Source organism: Aquarana catesbeiana, linkage group LG12, assembly GCF_042186555.1.
Source record: "Aquarana catesbeiana isolate 2022-GZ linkage group LG12, ASM4218655v1, whole genome shotgun sequence".
Classification (NCBI taxonomy): domain Eukaryota; kingdom Metazoa; phylum Chordata; class Amphibia; order Anura; family Ranidae; genus Aquarana; species Aquarana catesbeiana.
In genome coordinates this window covers 94,907,047-94,923,730 of record NC_133335.1, presented here as the reverse complement: position 1 = coordinate 94,923,730, position 16,684 = coordinate 94,907,047, and the positions used below count along the sequence as shown (strand labels likewise).

General features: G+C 44.7%; 4 non-coding genes across 4 annotated transcripts; 2 read left to right on the top strand and 2 right to left on the bottom strand.

Annotated features, from left to right (window-relative positions):
• Positions 1 to 1,883: 1,883 nt before the first annotated feature.
• On the bottom strand, positions 1,884 to 1,956 carry TRNAQ-UUG (transfer RNA glutamine (anticodon UUG)). Its single transcript has one exon. It is a non-coding gene; the product is annotated as a tRNA-Gln (tRNA).
• A 1,147-nt stretch (positions 1,957 to 3,103) lies between these two features.
• On the bottom strand, positions 3,104 to 3,176 carry TRNAR-UCG (transfer RNA arginine (anticodon UCG)). The gene has a single exon. It is a non-coding gene; the product is annotated as a tRNA-Arg (tRNA).
• Positions 3,177 to 10,666: 7,490 nt separating this feature from the next.
• Positions 10,667 to 10,776, top strand: TRNAL-CAA (transfer RNA leucine (anticodon CAA)). Its single transcript has 2 exons — positions 10,667 to 10,704; positions 10,731 to 10,776. It is a non-coding gene; the product is annotated as a tRNA-Leu (tRNA).
• Positions 10,777 to 13,103: 2,327 nt separating this feature from the next.
• Positions 13,104 to 13,213, top strand: TRNAL-CAA (transfer RNA leucine (anticodon CAA)). The gene is made up of 2 exons: positions 13,104 to 13,141; positions 13,168 to 13,213. It is a non-coding gene; the product is annotated as a tRNA-Leu (tRNA).
• Positions 13,214 to 16,684: the final 3,471 nt, after the last annotated feature.

The window sequence follows — 16,684 nt, the reverse complement described above, 5'->3', positions numbered from 1 at the left end:
CTTTGCAGATCCTTCATAAAGATCAAATTCTTCTGAAAACTCTGCTAGGCCATGCTGTAAAATCTCTTATTTCACATGCAACTTTAGTCAGAAAAGTAAGTCTTGCTAGATCTCTTCACATTGGCCTGTTTTGCATGTATAGTTATGTAAAACATTACAAATAAGTGTCCATACACTTGAAAATCCAGTAATACACTGTTTCACCCTGCTCTGCACATACTCAGTTGCTCTCCCATTTTACGCATATTTGGGCACTGCTGAGTTTGGGGAGGCTCATCTATTGACAGGCTTAAAGCTCAATTAAACCCTCCTATCCTTTACAGCCAATGAAGCTGCTTCTGTTTAAACTGCAACGGCCATGGTGCTGCACATGTGATCAGTTATGACACCAGCCATTTGATGGTTTGACAGTTTGGTTGAGAACACAAGCAAATGTGACAGTTATCAATCCCGGGATTTCAGGATTCTAACTGTTTTTTGAAATTGTTAAATCAATTGGTTTAGCTCCGCTTTATGATTTACTGCTGTTTGGGGGCTCTGGGCTTCAGCAAAATAGCAGCCTTTAGCAAGATGCAAGTTGTTATGGGTAAAGTTGCGATTTAATTTAAAAGGAGCAAGAATTTGCAAGGAAAGGTCACAGGAACTGGAAAGCAGCATAGAAAACGACCACAAAGGGACTCAAACCCCCAATCTCCTGATCCGAAGTCAGACACCTTATCCATTAGGCCATGCAGTCTACAACAGGGCCACCATTTTTGTTTGTCGTGTGCGGATCAGCCAAACACTTGAAGATCACCTGGGACATCTTCTTCTACTTGCTTTGCTCAAGCAGATTTGGTAGAAAGGATCTGAAAAGTTTGACTTGGTGCCAAGGTCATGCTTTATGAAGTGCATTTGCAAAAGGGCCTAGGTGCAGAGTGTTAATACAGCTCCTTGACAGTGGTAATAGATCAACAGAGTACCACGAGTAGATGATATATCTAGAGGCAACCAAAAGTATCAAAATGTTTTGTCAGGATGGCCGAGTGGTCTAAGGCGAAAAACTCAAGAAATGTTTCTTCACATTGTGTGGGTGTTCTGGTCTCCAAATGGAGGCATGGGTTCAAATCCCATTTCTGACAGAAAGTTTACACATTTAGCTTGAACTAGAATGACCACTTCCACTGTGTTTTCATGCTACCATGTCACTGACAAGAAAACAAAAACAAAGAATCCCAAAACTTTGCAGATCCTTCATAAAGATCAAATTCTTCTGAAAACTCTGCTAGGCCATGCTGTAAAATCTCTTATTTCACGTGCAACTTTAGTCAGAAAAGTAAGTCTTGCTAGATCTCTTCACATTGGCCTGTTTTGCATGTATAGTTATGTAAAACATTACAAATAGGTGTCCATACACTTGAAAATCCAGTAATACACTGTTTCACCCTGCTCTGCACATACTCAGTTGCTCTCCCATTTTACGCATATTTGGGCACTGCTGAGTTTGGGGAGGCTCATCTATTGACAGGCTTAAAGCTCAATTAAACCCTCCTATCCTTTACAGCCAATGAAGCTGCTTCTGTTTAAACTGCAACGGCCATGGTGCTGCACATGTGATCAGTTATGACACCAGCCATTTGATGGTTTGACAGTTTGGTTGAGAACACAAGCAAATGTGACAGTTATCAATCCCGGGATTTCAGGTTTCTAACTGTTTTTTGAAACTGTTAAATCAATTGGTTTAGCTCCACTTTATGATTTACTGCTGTTTGGGGGCTCTGGGCTTCAGAAAAATAGCAGCCTTTAGCAAGAAGCAAGTTGTTATGGGTAAAGTTGCGATTTAATTTAAAAGGAGCAAGAATTTGCAAGGAAAGGTCACAGGAACTGGAAAGCAGCATAGAAAACGACCACGAAGGGACTCGAACCCTCAATCTTCTGATCCAAAGTCAGATGCCTTATCCATTAGGCCACGCAGTCTGCTGCAGGGCCACCATTTTTGTTTGTGGTGTGCGAATCAGCCAAACACTTGAAGATCACCTGGGACATCTTCTTCTACTTGCTTTGCTCAAGTAGATTTGGTAGAAAGGATCTGAAAAGTTTGACTTGGTGCCAAGGTCATGCTTTATGAAGTGCATTTGCAAAAGGGCCTAGGTGCAGAGTGTTAATACAGCTCCTTGACAGTGGTAATAGATCAACAGAGTACTAAGAGTAGATGATATTTCTAGAGGCAACCGAAATCACCAAAACGTCTTGTCAGGATGGCTGAGTGGTCCAAGGCGCCAGCCTCAAGAAATGTTTCTTCACATTGTGTGGGTGTTCTGATCTCCAAACGGAGGTGTGGGTTCAAATCCCACTTCTGACAAAAAGTTTACACATTTAGCTTGAACTAGAATGACCACTTCCACTGTGTTTTCATGCTACCATGTCACTGACAAGAAAACAAAAACAAAGAATCCCAAAACTTTGCAGATCCTTCATAAAGATCAAATTCTTCTGAAAACTCTGCTAGGCCATGCTGTAAAATCTCTTATTTCACGTGCAACTTTAGTCAGAAAAGTAAGTCTTGCTAGATCTCTTCACATTGGCCTGTTTTGCATGTATAGTTATGTAAAACATTACAAATAAGTGTCCATACACTTGAAAATCCAGTAATTCACTGTTTCACCCTTCTCTGCCCATACTCAGTTGCTCTCCCATTTTACGCATATTTGGGCACTGCTGAGTTTGGGGAGGCTCATCTATTGACAGCCTTAAAGCTCAATTAAACCCTCCTATCCTTTACAGCCAATGAAGCTGCTTCTGTTTAAACTGCAACGGCCATGGTGCTGCACATGTGATCAGTTATGACACCAGCCATTTGATGGTTTGACAGTTTGGTTGAGAACACCAGCAAATGTGACAGTTATCAATCCCGGGATTTCAGGATTCTAACTGTTTTTTGAAACTGTTAAATCAATTGGTTTAGCTCCACTTTATGATTTACTGCTGTTTGGGGGCTCTGGGCTTCAGCAAAATAGCAGCCTTTAGCAAGAAGCAAGTTGTTATGGGTAAAGTTGCGATTTAATTTAAAAGGAGCAAGAATTTGCAAGTAAAGGTCACAGGAACTGGAAAGCAGCATAGAAAACGACCACGAAGGGACTCGAGCCCTCAATCTTCTGATCCGAAGTCAGACGCCTTATCAATTAGGCCACGCAGTCTGCCGCAGGGCCACCATTTTTGTTTGTGGTGTGCGAATCAGCCAAACACTTGAAGATCACCTGGGACATCTTCTTCTACTTGCTTTGCTCAAGCAGATTTGGTAGAAAGGATCTGAAAAGTTTGACTTGGTGCCAAGGTCATGCTTTATGAAGTGCATTTGCAAAAGGGCCTAGGTGCAGAGTGTTAATACAGCTCCTTGACAGTGGTAATAGATCAACAGAGTACCACGAGTAGATGATAATTCTAGAGGAAACCGAAAATATCCAAGTGTTTTGTCAGGATGGCTGAGTGGTCTAAGGCGCCAGACTTAAGAAATGTTTCTTCACATTGTGTGGGTGTTCTGTTCTCCATATGGAGGCATGGGTTCAAATTATACTTCTGACAAAAAGTTTACACATTTAGCTTGAACTAGAATGACCACTTCCACTGTGTTTTCATGCTACCATGTCACTGACAAAAAAACAAAAACAAATAATCCCAAAACTTTGCAGATCCTTCATAAAGATCAAATTCTTCTGAAAACTCTGCTAGGCCATGCTGTAAAATCTCTTATTTCACGTGCAACTTTAGTCAGAAAAGTAAGTCTTGCTAGATCTCTTCACATTGGCCTGTTTTGCATGTATAGTTATGTAAAACATTACAAATAAGTGTCCATACACTTGAAAATCCAGTAATACACTGTTTCACCCTGCTCTGCGCATACTCAGTTGCTCTCCCATTTTACGCATATTTGGGCACTGCTGAGTTTGGGGAGGCTCATCTATTGACAGCCTTAAAGCTCAATTAAACCCTCCTATCCTTTACAGTCAATGAAGCTGCTTCTGTTTAAACTGCACTTTAAACAAGAAGTAAGTTGTTATGGGTAAAGTTGCGATTTAATTTTAGAAGCGCAAGTAAAGGTCACAGGAACTGGAAAGCAGCATAGAAGACAACCACACAGTGACTCGAACCCTCAATCTTCTGATCCGAAGTCAAACGCCTTATCCATTAGGCCACCATTTTTGTTTGTGGTGGGCGGATCAGCCAAACACTTGAAGATCACCTGGGACATCTTCTTCTACTGCGATTTAATTTAAAAGGAGCAAGAATTTGCAAGTAAAGGTCCCAGGAACTGGAAAGCAGCATAGAAAACGACCACGAAGGGACTCGAACCCTCAATCTTCTTTTTTTTTTTGTTTAGCCACGTCCCAGCCTCCTTTTCACTGATCTTTTTGCCTAATTCCTCCTCCCATTTCGTGAAAAATCCTGGACGCTCCACCTCTCCCATTCTAATCAGTATTCTATAAATCCTAGACATTCCTCCCCTCCTACTTTTCTTGATACATACTTTTTCAAGGGGGCGAAGGTCTTCTATTGACCTTATTGGCTGCGGGAGGGATTCAACAAAATGTTTCATCTGCCTGTATTTCCAGTTATCCATAACAAATCAATTATCTTTAGCTTTTAGTTCCTGGTAGGAGCATAGTGTCCCCAGGCTAGTGATATATTTGAGTTGGGCTTCTTCACATAAAATCCATCTCCCAGACAATTCTTCCCTCCCTGGCGGGAAGTAATCTGTGTCTTTTAACGGGACTAGTGGTGAATTGTATCCCCACTTCTCCCTAGTGTGTATTTTATCCCATGTGTTTAAAACGTGTTTGGTGATGTCCATTGTTTTCGTGCACAACTTTCTGTATTGTGGTGGTATCCATACATTTTTACCTAGATCAACCCCACTCGTTATATTCTCTATTTTCACCCATTGCTTATCTTTATTATTATTCACCCAATACGTGATAGAACTATTACAGTATAATATTTTTTAATATCTGATGCCCCCCAGCCCCCCTCTTCTTAACATTTGCTAATTGTGCATACTTAATTCGTGGTTTCTTCCCCCTCCATATAAACCTTAGAAACAGTGTGTGTAATTTATTCAGAAAACTCAGTGGTATTGCAATTGGGAGCATTTGGATTTTGTATGTGACTTTGGGGAGAACTGACATTTTAAGTAGATTTATCCTACCTCCCCATGATAGTCGGTTCCGAGGAAATCTATTCAACTCGGCTCCGATCTCATTGAGGAGGGTCATGTAGTTGGCTTGGAACAGTGTCTCTTTTGCTGCTGATATTTTGACTCCTAGGTAGTTAAGTTCTTTTATCCCCCATTTGAATGGAAGACACTTTTGGTAGGCTTTGTCCCTGACGTTATCCTCTATGACTTCCAGTATTTCCGACTTGGTTGCATTTACTTGAAAATTTGATAGTCTACCGTAATTCCTAACCATCTCGAGTAGGTTGGGAAGGGAGATCCTCGGGCGCGTGACATACAATAGGACGTCATCGGCAAAGGCGGCTAATTTGAATTCTTCTTCCCCAATTTTGACCCCACTGATGTCTGGGCTGAGTCTTATCCTAGCCAACAACGGCTCCAGTGTCAGCACAAAAAGCAGCGGGGACAGCGGGCACCCCTGCCTGGTACCATTTTGCAACAAAATGGGGTCAGACAGGGTACCATTTATTTTGACTCTAGCGGTGGGGGAGGTATACAGGGGCCTTTATCCTTCCTATCATTTTATTGCCTATGCCAAATTCTTCCAGGGTATTCCACATGAAGCCCCAGTCTACCCTGTCAAATGATTTTTCAGCATCCATTGACAGGAGTAGTCCTGGGGCTCCCCTTTCCTTCATTATCTGGGTCACCATTAGTGTTTTAATGCTATTATCTCTTCCTTCCCTCACAGGTATGAAGCCCACTTGGTCGGGGTGGACCACCTCCTTCACTATCTTTTTCAATCTGTCGGCGAGAATCTTTGCAAAGATCTTCGTATCGACATTCAAGAGGGATATGGGTCTGTAACTTGAGCACAAGGTGCTATCCTTTCCCTCCTTCCCTATGACAGCAATCCTCGCTTCAAGTGCTTCCTTTCTCATCTCCCAACCTTCCCCAATCCCATTGATGTAAGAGCACAATATACGGAGCAATGGTTCCTGTAATTTTTTATAGTAAAGGGCGGTCAGTCCATCAGGCCCTGGGCTTTTCCCATTTGGGATGTCCTGGGTGGCCCTCCTTAGTTCCTGTAGGGTCACTGGGGCATCTAACATATCACTGTCTTCTTCCGTAATTTTTGTTAAGTTTGCCTCTTTCAAGAATGTTTTATTTGCCTCTCGTTTACGATTATCCGCTTCCTGGGAGTTATCTGCGTTAATTGCATACAATGCCCCATAGAACTCTTGAAAAGCTTTCGCTATGTCCCGTGTTTTATGTTTAATTTCCCCCCGACTTGGTCCTAATTTTTTCGATGTAATTGCTCGTTTTCTTTTTTTTCAGGGCCCTTGCCAGAAGCCTGCCTGGTTTGTTACCGAAGATGTATCTCTCTTTCTTGACCATGTTATAGGTTTTACGTGTTTCCTGTTCTAGAGAGGCCCTCAACTCTTCTCTTCTTTTCAGTAGGTTTATCCATACCTCCCTTCCACCTGATACTTTATGTTGTTGCTCTAGTTCCTGGATCTCTCTAATAAGGGCTAACCTTTCATTTTTCAATCTCTTGTTTTTTTTCCCCCCTACCATCATAAGTATACCCCTGATGTAGGCTTTGTGGGCTTCCCAGATTGTGGCCTCGTTTACCTCCCTGGGGGTATTAATTTTAAAAAACCACTCCAGCTCTTCCTTAATTCTCTTTAAGATGTCTTTGTCATTTAACAGATCTTCGCTCAGTCTCCATCCCGAGCCCTGTAAGTCACTTTCACCTAGTTTTAAATGTAGGCTCACGGGTGCATGGTCCGAGAATGTCATATTACCTATAGCTGCTTCTGTGACCTCTTCTAGCAACCTATGCTCTACCAAGAAAAAGTCAAGTCTCGAGTATGTCGCATGCACGGGGGAGTAGTAGGTGTAATCCCTTATGTCTCCTTGCTGGATCCTCCATACATCCACCAGTTGAAGTTGGTGCAGTTTCTTTTTGAGTTTCCCCACCCATATTCCTCCCCTCCCCCTGCCATGCGACGTACAATCCCTCTCGGGGTCTAAACAAATCCCCTGCAACTATAGCCCTCCTCGTCTTAAATTCTTCAAATTTAGTCAGTATACTCATTACTTTTCTATATGTATTTTTATTTGGCCCATAGATGTTTGCCAGGGAGTATTTCAGACCATTGATTTTGCCTTTCAGGAAGAGGTACCGACCCTCAGGGTCCGATAATCTCTCCTCAAGTTCGAATCTAATCTCCCTGGCAAACCCTATGGCCACTCCCCTTGCTCCCCTAATTGGTGAGTCACTATAATACCAAACTGGGAAATCCCTAGAAAAGATTTTTTGGTTCTTGTTGGTACTTAAGTGAGTCTCTTGGAGCATTGCGACCCCAGCCTTCAGGAACTTCAACTCCCCTAGAATATTTGCACGTTTTACACAAGCATTCAGTCCCCTTACGTTGTAAGAAATAACTTTTAGATTAGGTATCATCACTCACTCTTGTTTGTTTTCTCCCTTCTGAAAAACAGGCTCCTGGTACTTTTACATAGGTTGGACCCTCTTTTTTGTGTAACAGACTCGTAACCCAATTAACCATAGGGCTCCCCCCTTTCCCACCCCCTCCCTCATCCCCCCACCCCTCCTCGCCCCCCCTCCCCTACCCCTCCAAACCCCCCCGCCCCCCCTCCCTCCTTCCCCATCCCCGTGCTTTTGGGGGAACAACTGGCCCCTATTGGGCCTAACAACAAAAAATAAACCGTGGCTCTCCAACTCCACCTCGCCCCCCGGTTTACCCCCTGAGGTTGAGCTCGGTAAGGGAGCTAGTCAGACCCGGAAACCGACTCTGGGTGATAAGATTTACCTGGCCCGGTCATCCCTCCCGCCCACACCCCCCGGAATCCCCCCCCACCACCCCTCCCCCGCCCCAACCAGCATACAGCGGACACAGCTGAGCCCCTCCTCTCTTTTTCTCTTTTTTGATTTTTTTGTTTTAAGTCCTTTTTTTGTCCTTGTTAAGGCTTCTGCTCTTTTTGGCCCCTATACTCTTTTACAGAGATTATTGGTTTCCAGGTAGTTGATTTCCCTGTAGGTTCCTGGTTGGCGATTTTTTCCCACCAACCTGGGATCTCTACTAGAGGAATTCCTAGGCGTTGACAGAATTGTTGTGTTTCTTCCGGGAATCTCAGCGTGGCCGACCGGCCCTCTTTGCGACCAATTAGGCAGGCAGAGAAGCCCCAGGAGTATTGCACCTCATGTGTTATTAGGGTCGCAAGTAATGGTTTCAGAATTCTTCTCCTATTAAGTGTCTCTGCTGACAGGTCTTGAAAAATTTGCAGGCTTATTCCTCCATATTTTACCCGCATGTTTTTCCTCAAATTGGAACTGATCTCTTCTTTATCTTGATAATTGTGGAATCGCACAATGACATCACGCGGGATGTCTTCTCTAATTTCCGCTGGTTTTCTAATCCTATGCACTCTGTCCACTTTTAATTTATTGCTATAATCACTCGGTTTTCTCAGATCCTTGAATATTACCTCCATTTTGTCCTGCAGATTCTCTTTTTCTCCTTGCGTTTCCAGGAGGCCTCTAATCGGAAGGTTCTTTCTTCTACTGCGATTCTCTTGGTCTTGCATTCTATACCTTGTAGTTCTCTGTTCAATCCGCAGTGCTTCCATTTGAGTTATCAGGTTTTTGATTTCTACCTCTTGTTTGTCCATTGTGTTTTCAACTTCCTCCACTTTTTTTAAAAGATGGCTCATATTCTCGTGCACAGTGCTAATCTCCTCTTTGATTGAGGCCTCCAGTTTCGCGAACATCTCTGCGATTTCCCCTTTAGTGGGGAGATGTTTTTCCTGTTGGGGTGCCATTAGCACTTCTGCCTCTATTTCACCACTGGGGGGTCTTGTTTCGATGTCTGCCACCTGGCTTCTAGTCCCAACTTTAACTGGGTGTTCTGGTGTTTTATTTTTAGTCCCTGTTGCGTTGTCAGGGCTAACTTTACTGGGCTCATTCACCATATATTTCCTGATGGCTCCTGGACTAGCGCTTACTCTAGGCGGATTCGCCGTGGCCCCTCTTGCTGATTTGCCTCTCATTTCCTTTTTACCCCGCTAGAGAGGATGAAAAAATAGCAGGACCAGGTTCCCCCGGTAAATAGTGCAGTTCGCCCCTTAACCCCTCTACCCTGGGCGCCCTGTGTCTCCCTACTAGGAGCACTTATGTTCGTTTGTGTAAGTGGTTTAGGAGGGGAAGGGGGTCTCGTTGATGCAGGGTAGAAAAAATGTCACTATATAAACAGTATCTAAGTTTCTACCCTAGAGCTATAGGCTCCTATTCTCCCCGTGGCCATCCAGTCGGGAGGGTCTCACCACTATTGCTCCGCCGCCTCTAGAACTTGCTCACCTCCAGCCGCCCACATAGAGAGCTCTATCACATTCCCAATATAACAGTTCAGACTCAGCAAGACGCTGCTTTCTGTGGCTTTTATACTTGCATTTTAAAGGATTATTGACAGCAATAAAAATACATCACAATCCCCTGTGTGGAAGTGTCCATAAGATTTATATTATTCCAGCAGGCCACTTACCCTCCTTTCCAGGTGGAAAAAAAAAAACAACGTCTTACCCGACTGTGCAGTGGTTACGCTTCACCTGTGAGACTCCTGGGGCTTTTCACCTGTCAATGAATGTGCTTCCCTTGTTTCATCTGTAGGACTTCTTCCTCAAATCCTGTCAGTCCATCCCTGCCAGGCCCGCTCCGTGTTGGATCCTGCCTCTTCACCTCTTCTCTCCTCAGCCTGCAATTGTCGTCATATGCTGGGGGAAGCACGGCATCCCCGATCGGGCCCCAGACAGCGGCCGCTGCCTGTCACTATGAACCCATTCACGGGCACGCCGCTCCCACCGCTTCCACCCACCGCAGCCGACCTTCAAGACCGAACACCTGGGTGGGGTAGCGGAGGAAGGGCCCGCAGACCTCGGTGTTCCAGAGAGGGGGGAGCGACCAGGGGTCAGAGCGCAATCTGGGAGCCGCTCGGTGAAAGCACCTCAGCTAGAGGGACGCCGAGCCACCCAGACTCAGCAGCCTTTAGCAAGAAGCAAGTTGTTATGGGTAAAGTTGCGATTTTATTTAAAAGGAGCAAGAATTTGCAAGTAAAGGTCACAGGAACTGGAAAGCAGCATAGAAAACAACCATGAAGGGACTCAAATCCTCAATCTTCTGATCCGAAGTCAGACGCCTTATCCATTAGGCCACGCAATCTGCCACAGGGCTCCCATTTTTGTTTGTAGTGTGCGGATCAGCCAAACACTTGAAGATCACCTGAGACATCTTTTTCTACTTGCTTTGCTCAAGCAGATTTGGTAGAAAGGATCTGAAAAGTTTGACTTGGTGCCAAGGTCATGCTTTATGAAGTGCATTTGCAAAAGGGTATGGGGGAAGAGTGTTAATACAGCTCCTTGACAGTGGTAATAGATCAACAGAGTACCACGAGTAGATGATATTTCTAGAGGCAACCAAAAGCATTGAAACATCTTGTCAGGATGGCTGAGTGATCTAAGGCACCAGACTCAAGAAATGTTTCTTCACATTGTGTGGGTGTTCTGGTCTCCAAATGGAGGCGTGGGTTCAAATCCCACTTCTGACAGTAAGTTTATACATTTAGCTTGAACTAGAATGACCACTTCCACTGTGTTTTCATGCTACCATGTCACTGACAAAAAAACAAAAACAAATAATCCCAAAACTTTGCAGATCCTTCATAAAGATCAAATTCTTCTGAAAACTCTGCTAGGCCATGCTGTAAAATCTCTTATTTCAAGTGCAACTTTAGTCAGAAAAGTAAGTCTTGCTAGATCTCTTCACATTGGCTTGTTTTGCATGTAAAGTTATGTAAAAAATTACAAATAAGAGTCCATACACTTGAAAATCCAGTAATACACTGTTTCACCCTGCTCTGCACATACTCAGTTGCTCTCCCATTTTACGCATATTTGGGCACTGCTGAGTTTGGAGAGGCTCATCTATTGACAGCCTTAAAGCTCAATTAAACCCTCCTATCCTTTACAGCCAATGAAGCTGCTTCTGTTTAAACTGCAACGGCCATGGTGCTGCACATGTGATCAGTTATGACACCAGCCATTTGATGGTTTGACAGTTTGGTTGAGAACACAAGCAAATGTGACAGTTATCAATCCGGGGATTTCAGGATTCTAACTGTTTTTAGAAACTGTTAAATCAATTGGTTTAGCTCCACTTTATGATTTACTGCTGTTTGGGGGCTCTGGGCTTCAGCAAAATAGCAGCCTTTAGCAAGAAGCAAGTTGTTATGGGTAAAGTTGCGATTTAATTTAAAAGGAGCAAGAATGTGCAAGTAAAGGTCACAGGAACTGGACAGCAGCATAGAAAATGACCACGATGGGACTCGAACCCTCAATCTTCTGATCCGAAGTCAGACGCCTTATCCATTAGGCCATGCAGTCTGCCACAGTGCCATCATTTTTGTTTGTAGTGTGCGGATCAGCCAAACACTTGAAGATCACCTGGGACATCTTCTTCTACTTGCTTTGCTCAAGCAGATTTGGTAGAAAGGATCTGAAAAGTTTGACTTGGTGCCAAGGTCATGCTTTATGAAGTGCATTTGCAAAAGGGCCTAGGTGCAGAGTGTTAATACAGCTCCTTGACAGTGGTAATAGATCAACAGAGTACTAAGAGTAGATGATATTTCTAGAGGAAGGCGAAAGTTTCAAAGCGTTTTTTCAGGATGGCCGAGTGGTCTAAGGTGCCAGACTCAAGAAATGTTTCTTCACATTGTGTGGGTGTTCTGGTCTCCAAATGGAGGCGGGGGTTCAAATCCCACTTCTGACAAAAAGTTTACACATTTAGCTTGAAATAGAATGACCACATCCACCGTGTTTTCATGCTACCATGTCACTGACAAGAAAACAAAAACAAATAATCCCAAAACTTTGCAGATCCTTCATAAAGATCAAATTCTTCTGAAAACTCTGCTAGGCCATGCTGTAAAATCTCTTATTTCACGTGCAACTTTAGTAAAAAAAGTAAGTCTTGCTAGATCTCTTCACATTGGCCTGTTTTGCATGTATAGTTATGTAAAACATTACAAATAAGTGTCCATACACTTGAAAATCCAGTAATACACTGTTTCACCCTGCTCTGCACATACTCAGTTGCTCTCCCATTTTACGCATATTTGGGCACTGCTGAATTTGGAGACGCATCTATTGACAGCCTTAAAGCTCAATGAAACCCTCCTATCCTTTACAGCCAATGAAGCTGCTTCTGTTTAAACTGCAACGGCCATGGTGCTGCACATGTGATCACTTATGACACCAGCCATTTGATGGTTTGACAGTTTGGTTGAGAACACAAGCAAATGTGACAGTTATCAATCCGGGGATTTCAGGATTCTAACAGTTTTTTGAAACTGTTAAATCAATTGGTTTAGCTCCACTTTATGATTTACTGCTGTTTGGGGCTCTGGGCTTCAGCAAAATAGCAGCCTTTAGCAAGAAGCAAGTTGTTATGGGTAAAGTTGCGATTTAATTTAAAAGGAGCAAGAATTTGCAAGTAAAGGTCCAAGGAACTGGAAAGCAGCATAGAAAATGCCCACGAAGGGACTCGAACCCTCAATCTTCTGATCTGAAGTCAGACGCCTTATCCATTAGGCCATGCAGTCTGCCACAGTGCCATCATGTTTGTTTGTAGTGTGCGGATCAGCCAAACACTTGAAGATCACCTGGGACATCTTCTTCTACTTGCTTTGCTCAAGCAGATTTGGTAGAAAGGATCTGAAAAGTTTGACTTGGTGCCAAGGTCATGCTTTATGAAGTGCATTTGCAAAAGGGCCTAGGTGCAGAGTGTTAATACAGCTCCTTGACAGTGGTAATAGATCAACAGAGTACCACGAGTAGATGATATTTCTAGAGGCAACCAAAAGTATCAAGAAGTCTTGTCAGGATGGCCGAGTGGTCTAAGGCGCCAGACTCAAAAAATGTTTCTTCACGTTGTGTGGGTGTTCTGGTCTCCAAATCGAGGCGTGGGTTCAAATCCCACCTCTGACAAAAAGTTTACACATTTAGAATGACCACTTCCACTGTGTTTTTATGCTACCATGTCACTGACAAAAAAACAAATAATCCCAAAACTTTGTAGATCCTTCATAAAGATCAAATTCTTCTGAAAACTCTGCTATGCCATGCTGTAAAATCTCTTATTTCAAGTGCAACTTTCGTCAGAAAAGTAAGTCTTGCTAGATCTCTTCAGGTTGGCCTGTTTTGCATGTATAGTTATGTAAAACATTACAAATAAGTGTCCATACACTTGAAAATCCAGTAATACACTGTTTCACCCTGCTCTGCACATACTCAGTTGCTCTCCCATTTTATGCATATTTGGGCACTGCTGAGTTTGGAGAGGCTCATCTATTGACAACCTTAACCTGTTGCCGACCGCCGCATGACTATATATGTCCTCAGAGCGGCACGGGCAGGCAAAAGGGCTTACCTGTACGTCCTTGCCTGCCCGCGGGTGGGGGGTCCAATCGGACCCCCCCCGGTGCCAGCGGCGGTCGGATTCAGGTCAGGGTCGATCAAAGGTGAGGGGGAGGCCACTCATTCATGGCTCCCCCCTCGCGATCGCTCCTGGCCAATGACGGGCTTCCTCGGCTTCTGTGAATGTAAACAGAAGCGGAGGAAGTGATGTCACTCTCCTCGAGCCGGTCTTTTCTTTCCGGTGCCGAGGAGAGAAGACATCCAAGTAAGTTTGCACCAACACTACACTAACAGTAGAACACGCAGGCACACTTGTCACCCCCCTGTCACCCCCCAGTCACCCCGTGATCACCCCCCTGTACCCCCTGTCACACTGACACCAATAGCAGTTTTTTTTTTTTGCATTGGTGTCAGTTTGTGACAGTTATAAGTGTTAGGGCAGTTAGGTTAGCCCCCTTTATGTCTAGGGTACCCCCCTTTAGGTCCAGGGTACCCCCCTAACCCCCCTAATAAAGTTTTAACCCCGTGATCACCCCCCGTCGCCAGTGTCATTAAGCGATCCTTTTTCTGATCGCTGTATTAGTGACACAGGTGACGCTAGTTAGGGAGGTAAGTATATAGGTTCGCCGTCAGTGTTTTATAGCGACAGGGACCCCCATATACTACCTACTAAAGGTTTTAACCCCTTGATTGCCCCCTAGTTAACCCTTTCACCAGTGATCACCATATAATTGTTACGGGTGACACTGGTTAGTTGGTTTGTTTATTATAGTTTATTATAGTTTTAGGGCACCCGCCATTTATTACCTTATAAAGGTTTAACCCCCTAACTGCCCGGCGGTGATATAAGTTAAGTTTTTAGGGTCAGATAATGTCTGTGTCACCCCAGGCAGTGTGAGGTTAGCGCCAGTACCGCTAACACCCACGCACGCAGCATACACCTCCCTTAGTGCTATAGTATCTGAACGGATCGATATCTGATCCGATCAGATCTATACTCCTCAGCAGTTTAGGGTCCCCCAAAAAAACGCAGTGTTAGCGAGATCAGCCCAGATACCTGCTAGCACCTGCGGTTTGCCCCACGTCCCAGCCCACCCAAGTGCAGTATCGATTGATAACTCACTTACAAAACACTAAGCACACATAACTGCAGCGTTCGCAGAGTCAGGCCTGATCCCTGCGATCGCTAACAGTTTTTTGGTAGCGTTTTGATACAGTCACTGACAGCCAGGAGCTTTTTTGCCTGTGAGTCTCACTAGTGTACCCCTAAATTTAGAGCCCAAAATGGCAAATCGAAGGTACACTAGTGAAGTGGCCTACACGTTTCTGAGCATGACAGATAGTGAAGAGGAAGTCACTCATCTGTCAAGTTCAGGCTCAGAATACGATCCTGTAGAGGACAGCGGCTCCATGACAGATAGCTCTGACGACGGAGTTGTGGTCCCTGCTAGGGTCAGGCGTACCAGACCCCGAACTTCTTCTGTCCTTGAAGTGCAAGAACCGCAGGTCCCTCGTATGGAGCAGAGAAGTACTAGCGCCGCTATTCCTTCTGGTGAACTGGCAAGCACCAGCGGCCTAGTACACCCTGGTCGTACATCCAGCACTGCAGTATCATGTAGTGACATGGCGAGTCCCATAAGTGCAGTTCAAGCTGGTGAGGTGGCAAGCACTAGTAGTGTCCCGCTGCCACCAAGAAGACGAACACAGGCCCGTCGTGCCCATAGTGCCCTTCCTGCTGCATTCGCCAATCCGAATTGGGTACCCACCACTTCTGCAGCACCCATATTGCCCCTATTCACTGGCCAACCCGGAATTCAGGTGGAAACAGTTGATTTTACGCCACTGGATTTTTATTCACTGTTTTTCACCGAAGATCTCTATAGATCTATTGTTGACCAAAGCAATTTATACGCTGGTCAACACATCGCCACTATTCACCAGTCCCCCCTTGCCAGAGATTGGAGACCAATTACGGTCTCCGAATTTAAGATCTTTCTGGGCCTTTCCCTCAATATGGGCATAACCAAAAAGAGTGAGTTGCGGTCATATTGGTCCACTGACCCAATTCACCATATGCCCGTGTTCTCTGCTTCCATGGCCAGGGCATGATATGAGCAGATTTTGCGGTTTATGCACTTCAACGACAATGAACTCTGTCGTCCTCGTGGAGACCCTGCATACGATCGGCTCTACAAAATTCGGCCCCTCGTAAACCACTTCAACCAGCGTTTTGCAGACTTGTTTACTCCCCATCAAGTTGTCTGCGTTGATGAGTCCCTGATTACATTTTCTGGCCGCTTGTCATTCAAACAGTACCTTCCCAGCAAGATACGGGGTCAAGATGTATAAGCTCTGTGACAGGGCCACAGGCTATACATGTAGTTTTATGGTTTACGAGGGCAAAGATAGTCACGTAGAGCCGACAAACTGCCCTGACTACATAGGAAGCGCTGGCAAGATAGTGTGGGACTTGGTGTCACCCTTATTCGGAAAGGGGTACCACTTGTACGTGAACAATTATTATACGAGCGTGCCACTTTTTAGTCACCTAATCGCCAGGGCTTTCCCCAGCGGCTTGTAGATTCCCGTCTTAGGCTGGGGGAGAGAGCCTGCTTGAAGTATAATAACTTGCTCGCTATGAAGTGGAGGGATAAGAAGAATGTTTTCGTTCTCACCTCCCTTCATGCAGACACGACGGCCCAAATTACTACGGCGACTGGTGTTGTGGAGAAACCCCTCTGTGTCCACGAATATAACCTTAATATGGGAGGGGTGGACCTCAATGACCAGTTGTTGGCGCCGTACCTAATTGCCCGTAAGGCCAGAAGCTGGTACAAAAAAGTGTCTGTATACTTATTTCAATTGGCTTTGCTGAACGCTCATGTGCTATACAGAGCTTCAGGACGGAATTGGATCCTTCCTTAAATTCCAGGAAGAGATCATCAGAGCCCTTCTGTTTCCAGACGGTGCTCCACCTCACCTTCCCCAACCAAATGCAGTAGGCTGGCTGCATGAGAGGCATTTTCCTTATGTCCTCCAGAG